General features: G+C 39.1%; 1 pseudogene; it reads right to left on the reverse strand.

Annotated features, from left to right (window-relative positions):
- Positions 1–5,207: 5,207 nt before the first annotated feature.
- On the reverse strand, positions 5,208–6,641 carry LOC124972496 (serine/arginine-rich splicing factor 10-like; annotated as a pseudogene).
- Positions 6,642–7,225: the final 584 nt, after the last annotated feature.

Here is a 7,225-nt window from a genome sequence, read left to right on the forward strand (position 1 = left end):
TACTTAACTCTTTTATTTATTTATTTTGGTACCAGGGATTGAACTCAAGAGCACTCGACCACTGAGCCACATCCCCAGCCCTTTTTTGTATTTCATTTAGAGACAGGGTCCCACTGATTGCTTAGCACCTCGCTAGGTTGCTGAGGTTGACTTTGAACTTGTGATCCTCCTGCCTTAGCCTCCTGAGTTGATGGGGTTACACAGTGTGCATCACCATATAGGCGATAAATCCATGCTACCACTGAGCTACACCCCCAGCCCCTATCTGTTCATGTTATTTTTTCTGGGGAGGTCCTTAGTACTATATTCCTATAGCAGTAGTTCTTTTTTTTAAATTTATTTTTTTTGTAAACAAATGAGATACATGTTGTTTGTGTTTGTACATGGAGTAACAGCATACCATTTGCATATTCATACATTTACATAGAGTAATGATGTTTGATTCATTCCATTATTTTTTCCTTCCTTCCCCCCCACCCCTCCCACCTCTCTTTTCCCTCTATACAGTCCCTCCTTCCTCCATTCTTGCCCCCCTCCCACCCCCCATTGTGTGTAATCATCCGCTTATCAGTGAGATCATTTGCCTTTTGGATTTTTGAGATTGTCTTATCTCACTTAGCATGATATTCTCCAGCTCTATCCATTTACCTGCAAATGCCATAATTTTATCATTCTTTATAGCTGAGTAATATTCCATTGTATATATGCCACAGTTTCTTTATCCATTCATCAACTGAAGGGCATCTAGATTGGTTCCACAATCTGGCTATTGTGAATTGAGCAGCTATGAACATCGATGTGGCTGTATCACTGTAGTATGCTGATTTTAAGTCCTTTGGGTATAGGCTGAGGAGTGGGATAGCTGGGTCAAATGGTGGTTCCATTCCAAGTTTTCTAAGGAATCTCCACAGTTCTTTCCAGAGTGGCTGCACTAATTTGCAACCCCACCAGCAATGTATGAGTGTTCCTTTTTCCCCACATCCTCTCCAACACCTATTGTTGCTAGTATTCTTGATAATCGCCATTCTAATTAGGGTGAGATGGAATCTTAGTGTAGTTTTGATTTGCATTTCTCTAGCAGTAGTTCTTGACTGGTAGGGTGAAACCTCCCGCTCCCCAGCAGATGTTTGGAACTGTCCAGACTTATGTTTTGTGATCAGAATTGGGGTTGGGGCATGCTATTGGCATCTATCAAGTAGAGGTTAGGGATGCTGCTCACCAGGGCAGTGAGAGGATCAGAAAAAGTCATTTTGGAGTCTGATCCTGCCTTTATTTACAATTTTGTATTTGGTTCCTCATGGATTTTTTAGTATTCATTTTGATTTTTTAGAATACAAGATAGTATTTGTCTTGCTTACTGAGCTTTAAATTTTGTGCCCAGGTCAGTTGCCTCACACACCTCACTTGCCTCATACTAGTCTCAGTCCTGCTGCTAATCTTGATGCCTAGGACAGCTCCTGAAAGCAAAAATTATCCAGCCCCAAATGTTGAGAAACCCAGTTTTGAAATATTGGGGGGAGTTTGCCCATGGGAGAGCAAAGGGAGAATCAAAGGGAATCACAATAAAATGGCATAACAGTAGCCACTATGTACTGAATTATCACTGACCCCTGTGCATTATCTCACACAGGTGTTGATCTGTCTTTTGCTGAACCCACCCTGGGAGCCACTAGACTGCTCTGCCCTCCAGCATCAGAGCTGCACCAGCAGTTAATTAGACCACTGAACTGCACTTGCATAGGGTCACAGGAAATGGTGTACCATATTGCTCCAACTATTAAGTGTTGAATGCATTTTATTTCTTTTATTTACCCTGACAACAAAAACGTGTTTCAGATACTCTCCTTGAAAAAAGCAACCTAATAAACTTAGGAGCCATTTTGCTGAACATTGTCACTGATGTAACTTTTGGGGCTGCCAGAGGACACAGTGAGTTGTTGCAAATCAAGTGCTCCTGAGCATCTTTTCTAATGTCATAATTTGATTAAGAGTGTTAACTCGTTTTTAAGCCTCATAGATGTTCTTAGCAAATACTTTTGTAATTGCTTAATGCAGCTCTGAATAGAAAGCCATGTGGTATTGTGCAAAGCTAGGGGAATTGCAGGGACAGAGAGGCTGGAATTCAAACCCCTCCTTTACTGTTTACTAGATGTATGACTTTGGGCAAATTAGTTAGCATCCTCAAGCCACACTTGCCAGGGCTGGTGATAATAATATTAGCAGGCTGGGTGGGGCATTGGGTGAGAAGGAAATGCTATAGGATATATAGCATACTGGGTAGTCTGTGAATGTTGTGTCTCTTCTCTCTCCTTGAAAAATGTATTGGGACAAATCAAAACTTCTTTTTTGGAAACCAAAAACTTGCTTCTTTTTGGAGACAACAAACCAGATTTCATCACCATTAGCTGAAAATAACAGTAATAGTAAAGAGTAAAACATATGCACTTGTAAAGTTCTTTGACGTTTTCACTATGAAAATCCAGTAGAACATCTTCCCTCCCGTACCTCCCCATCACTTTAAGGCTAGCAAGCTGTTAATTCACTCCTCCAGTTTTCCCTGAAGTGGGGCTTCACCTTATTCCTAAAGCCATCTGTGCTGGTTTAGCTCAGTCAGAGCCCAGAGCTAATGAGGCCAAGGTCAGGGCTGCATCCCCATGGGGAGCAGTTAGCTTTGCTCCCTTCTTTGGCCCTCCTCTGCTTCCCTAACCCTACCAGCTGGCTTTCTACCATGTGTCTGTTCCAAGGGGGGTGAGAAGAAGGGAGTGTGGCCATGGACTCCCACTACTGGCGACACAGCTGAAAGCCTGAGTCTTTGTACGAAAAGGACAGCGCAGGAAAACCAATTCCCAATTCCACTGGGCCTTGAAGACAGATGATCAGTACATGATGGAGAGTCGACCATTCGTGTAATCACACATGTACATAGGGTAGCGATATCTGTCTCAGGCCCCCATCTTTCCTTCCCCTGCCCCCTCCCCTCCTCTCATTTCCCTCTATACAATCCAATGTTCCTCCATTTTAAATAGATTTGTAGAATGACAGAAAAATCCTGTGATGGGAGAAAACCTCATCCTGCTTATCTCTTGTCACATGTTTGAGTCACAGAAACTTTTAAAACCTGAACATTTGATAGGGAAGGCAAGAAGGGCATGGATGTTTGGGAGTCCTCAGAGCACTGTCACTAGATGAGGCAGAGGTACTGGTACCCAGGTGGATATCCCAGAGGAAGTTTGCCACCAAGCTACCCTGCAGCCTACAGCTGGGAAGGAATCAAAAAGAAGAGTTGGAGCAATAAGAGCAGCTCATCAGATGGAGTGTACTAAGTGAAATTTGAATATGTTCTTATTTTTTTAAGTTGTCCCCAAATCATCTTAATGGTCATTAACATTTATTGAATACTTACTATATACCATGTGTGGTTCATGGATTAGCTCCTATAATCCTTAAAATATTTGTGGTTTGTATTGTTATTACCCCCATTTTTTCTTTCATTTTGTTTTTATTATAGCATGTTTGCTTAATTTACAGCAAGCAGAAAATAAACTGGGTCTTGTTTTGATTCAAACATTGATGTTTTTAAATGTTATACATACTATTTGTTAAAAAGAACATAAAAATACCTTTTTAGAAGCTTCTATAAGAAAGAAAATACAAAGTTTAACCCCATAACTTTCCTCTTTGCCAGAACTGCAAACTACTGCTACAATTTTCAATAGATTTTTTTTGTTGTTTAAACTATACATCCAGGAAAATCTAAAAAAGTTAAAGAAACATGCATGTAAATGATTGTGTAGCAGACCACGAACATTAACTGCAAACAGTAAGGAAATGAAAGTTAGAAATACTATCAAATATACAAAGGTTGTAGAATCAATCCTTTAAACACATTCCGCAAACAGTATTTCAAAACAGTCTTTTTGTTCTTTACAGGCTGGGCCTAGATTTCTAAAACCAAAGTGGAAAAAAGTAATCCTCTAAAAGAATTGTTTCCCCATAATACTTCTTACATCTGCAAGCAAACAAGTAATCTGAGATTTTAAAAGATGCTAGCTTTTTACTCTGAAATGAGACTGGACATTTCAAGTCATTTTTTTGTCCCCCAAATGATCATTCAGAGAAATTATAAATAGTTAATGGTATTATTTCCCCATTTTTAGTCAGGTATGACACTGATAATCAAAAGCTCAAGAAGTGGCTCTTGTTTAAAATTGACCATCCCCTTTTCCAAAATGATTTTAAATTTCATGGCACCACAGAATCATTCACCTAGAATGGGAGTGTTCTCTTTCCACTTGCCTCACATTAAACAAGCTGAGGTGTGAAGAGCAAGCCTGCCTGGCGAGTGCTCTAAGCATCAAAATTCAGTTCTTTTACACTGTGCACACACACACACACACCCATAAACCTACTTTGAAACAATTTCCTTCCTCCTAACAGCAGTGAGAAAACTAAGCAACAATGCTCTTTAAATATGAATTAAGAATATTCTTTTCCCCTTTCAAATTGTTGGTCATTGTTGACCTGTTCAAATTTTAAGGGGAGCTTTTCTGATATTTTCATGTTCCAAACCTTCATAGAAACCAGAAAAAAGAAGCAGTAAAGACTCCTTGTTTCAGTTGAAAACTTAATCTCCCTGAAAATGCTCTTAACCCAGTTGGCATTATTCCCCAAGACAGTGGGGTAAAAAAAAGAACTATTCCACACTGTATCATAAATAAACTATTATCACAGGCCTAGACATCTTGACAAGACAGAAAGGTCCACCCTGAACCTAAATGTGTCTGAGCAGTCAGTGTTGTACTGTGGCTGCAACTTCACTTTTGTATCATTCCATCTTATTAGCAAGCTACATTTCTAGGTTAACAGTTCTACCAAATATGGATACAAAAGTTTATTTTTAATAAGAATGTTGCAAATTATGGTCAACCAACATCTTTTCACCAAATACTTCAAGCATAAAAAATGAGAATCTACAAAATATATAGAGAGACACCACAAATTGGTAGCTGCCCATAACATTAAACAAACTGGACTCTTGAGTGGCTTCTCAACAGCATATCATTTTAATTATAACCATTGCCTGGTACAGGGAAAACTAACAAGTGCTTTCTATGCATCATTGCAGCATTGTATTCCTGATAATTTAAGTATACCGAACTATGAGTAAATGAATGATACATGCCTAAAAATGATCATGGTTTATACTATCAGTGGCCACTGGACTTAGGACTAGTTCAATGCCTTGATCTAGATTTTGACCTAGACCTAGACTGTGATCTTGACTGAGATTTGGATCTAGGTGGTTCTTTCTTCCTTGATTCCTTTTCGTATCTTGAACCAGACTTATAATGTGTTTTGGGATTTGTTTTAGAGGTGCCTCTAGTTTTGGTGTGAGATGCAGACTTAGAACATGATTTAGCCTTCATTTCTTTCTTGGACTGGGACTTGGACTGTGATCTTGAATTGAATTTATATCCTGAAAAAGATCGATTTCAGTGTTTGAATCTATCATTGTTGAAATGACTTCTGCTGTGGGTCTTCCAGTCAGTCTACTATTTCTAGGGCTATACGATCTTCTATAGTTCTAATTGAAAGACTGACTTCTTGATCTTCTTCTTTCATTACTTTGGCTTCTGGAACATCTGTATCTGTCATAATCATCTTAGCATGAAGAACTGTACACATTCCTCCCTTCCTTGGCCTTCATTTGATTTGGAGGCTTTTTTATTATTTATTTTTTATTGTAAATAAATTGGGTACAACTTGTTTCTCTGTTTGTGCATGTGATTTTGGAGTCTTTTATCCCCTTGTGCAAACTTTATTTTGATTGACATCCACAAATCTATTTTCTGTCCAAATTATGTAAAGCATCTTCAGCATCATGAACATCCTCAAATGTGCTAAATGTTAAGGGACTTGGGAAATTTTGGTAACTTCGATAATGAATCAAAGTGCAGTTGGTAAATCTGGAACAATTCATAATGTCCTAATATTTGAATATTTAAGTAGTAAGAATTCTTCCTGTCCTCAAGTCTACAGACCAAACCTTTGTTTTTGCAGGGAGATGATCTCACTTTAATCTTGGCTATCATTCAACTTCATCTTGACCTTTAACTCTTTAAGTGCTTGTCGGAAGGACTTGTCATGAGATGCTTGGCCAAATATGACAGATGACTTTAACTTTGAAAAACAACCTTTTCCCCCTATATAGATAAAGCAAGACTTTGTCTCCCATTAGGTTTGTCCTTCTTCCAGCTTTTATTTTTTCTTTTCCCAAACTCTTCCTTCTCTTCAAGCCTGATCCTTAAGAGGTCTTTGGCTTGTCTACTTGCCTTAAGTGTTGAATTCTACTCTAAAGGTTCTTTCATGCTTTCTCTTTGGGGTTGCATAACTGTACAGCTTTACATTGTAAACCTGAATTTCAAACTTCAACACCCCTCACTAATCAGCATCTGAAGAAAGGATATTGAACATAAGCAAATCCTTTTGGCCGTTGAGTGTAGAAATCAAGTGGAACATATACATTGACTATAGGACCATAACGACCAAATTCACGCCGTAAATCTTTAGACCTGGTGTCATTGGCCGTGTTCCTGATGAACAGAGACATGTTGGGGGAGGGTGCGCAGGTAGCGGGACATGACGGTGGCGCTAGTCTTGGCTAGGGGCCTTAATGGACTCAGCAAACCATCCGTTGCTCTGGCGGCAGCTCCTTAGACAGACACACTATTACCCCCATTTTACAGATGAGAAAACTGAGGCCTTGAGAGATCTGAGTGTGGGGCCATGATTGGAATGCAGTTTGACTTCATTGCCATTGTTTCTAACCACTATGCAACCCTGCCTTTCAACCAACTTTAAAATAAGTGGGTTAATGGGAAAAAAGTTCTTAGATAGAAAATGTATAGTCATAAGCTCATGGGAACTAAATATTTTCTGAATCTCAGCTAAAGCGCAAGCCAGGTTATATGGAACACCTGCCTCTACTCATTCAAACAATCATTAGGTAAACATATGAGCATCTACCACTAAAGTATATGATAGATGCTACTGTATACTAGGATTCTTCCCACCTAGGTGGATCCTTAAGTGCAAACTTTTTTGTTTCAGAGTGAGTGTATCTCTTTGAAAAGCAAAGAATGTTAAAGTTTGTGAAGTCATATGGACTCTTTTGATTATAAGTAGGCAAAAAGGAATTTTCTCTATAGACTCTGGGGTTCCCAAG

The sequence above is a fragment of the Sciurus carolinensis genome, chromosome X (assembly GCF_902686445.1).
Source record: "Sciurus carolinensis chromosome X, mSciCar1.2, whole genome shotgun sequence".
NCBI lineage: Eukaryota > Metazoa > Chordata > Mammalia > Rodentia > Sciuridae > Sciurus > Sciurus carolinensis.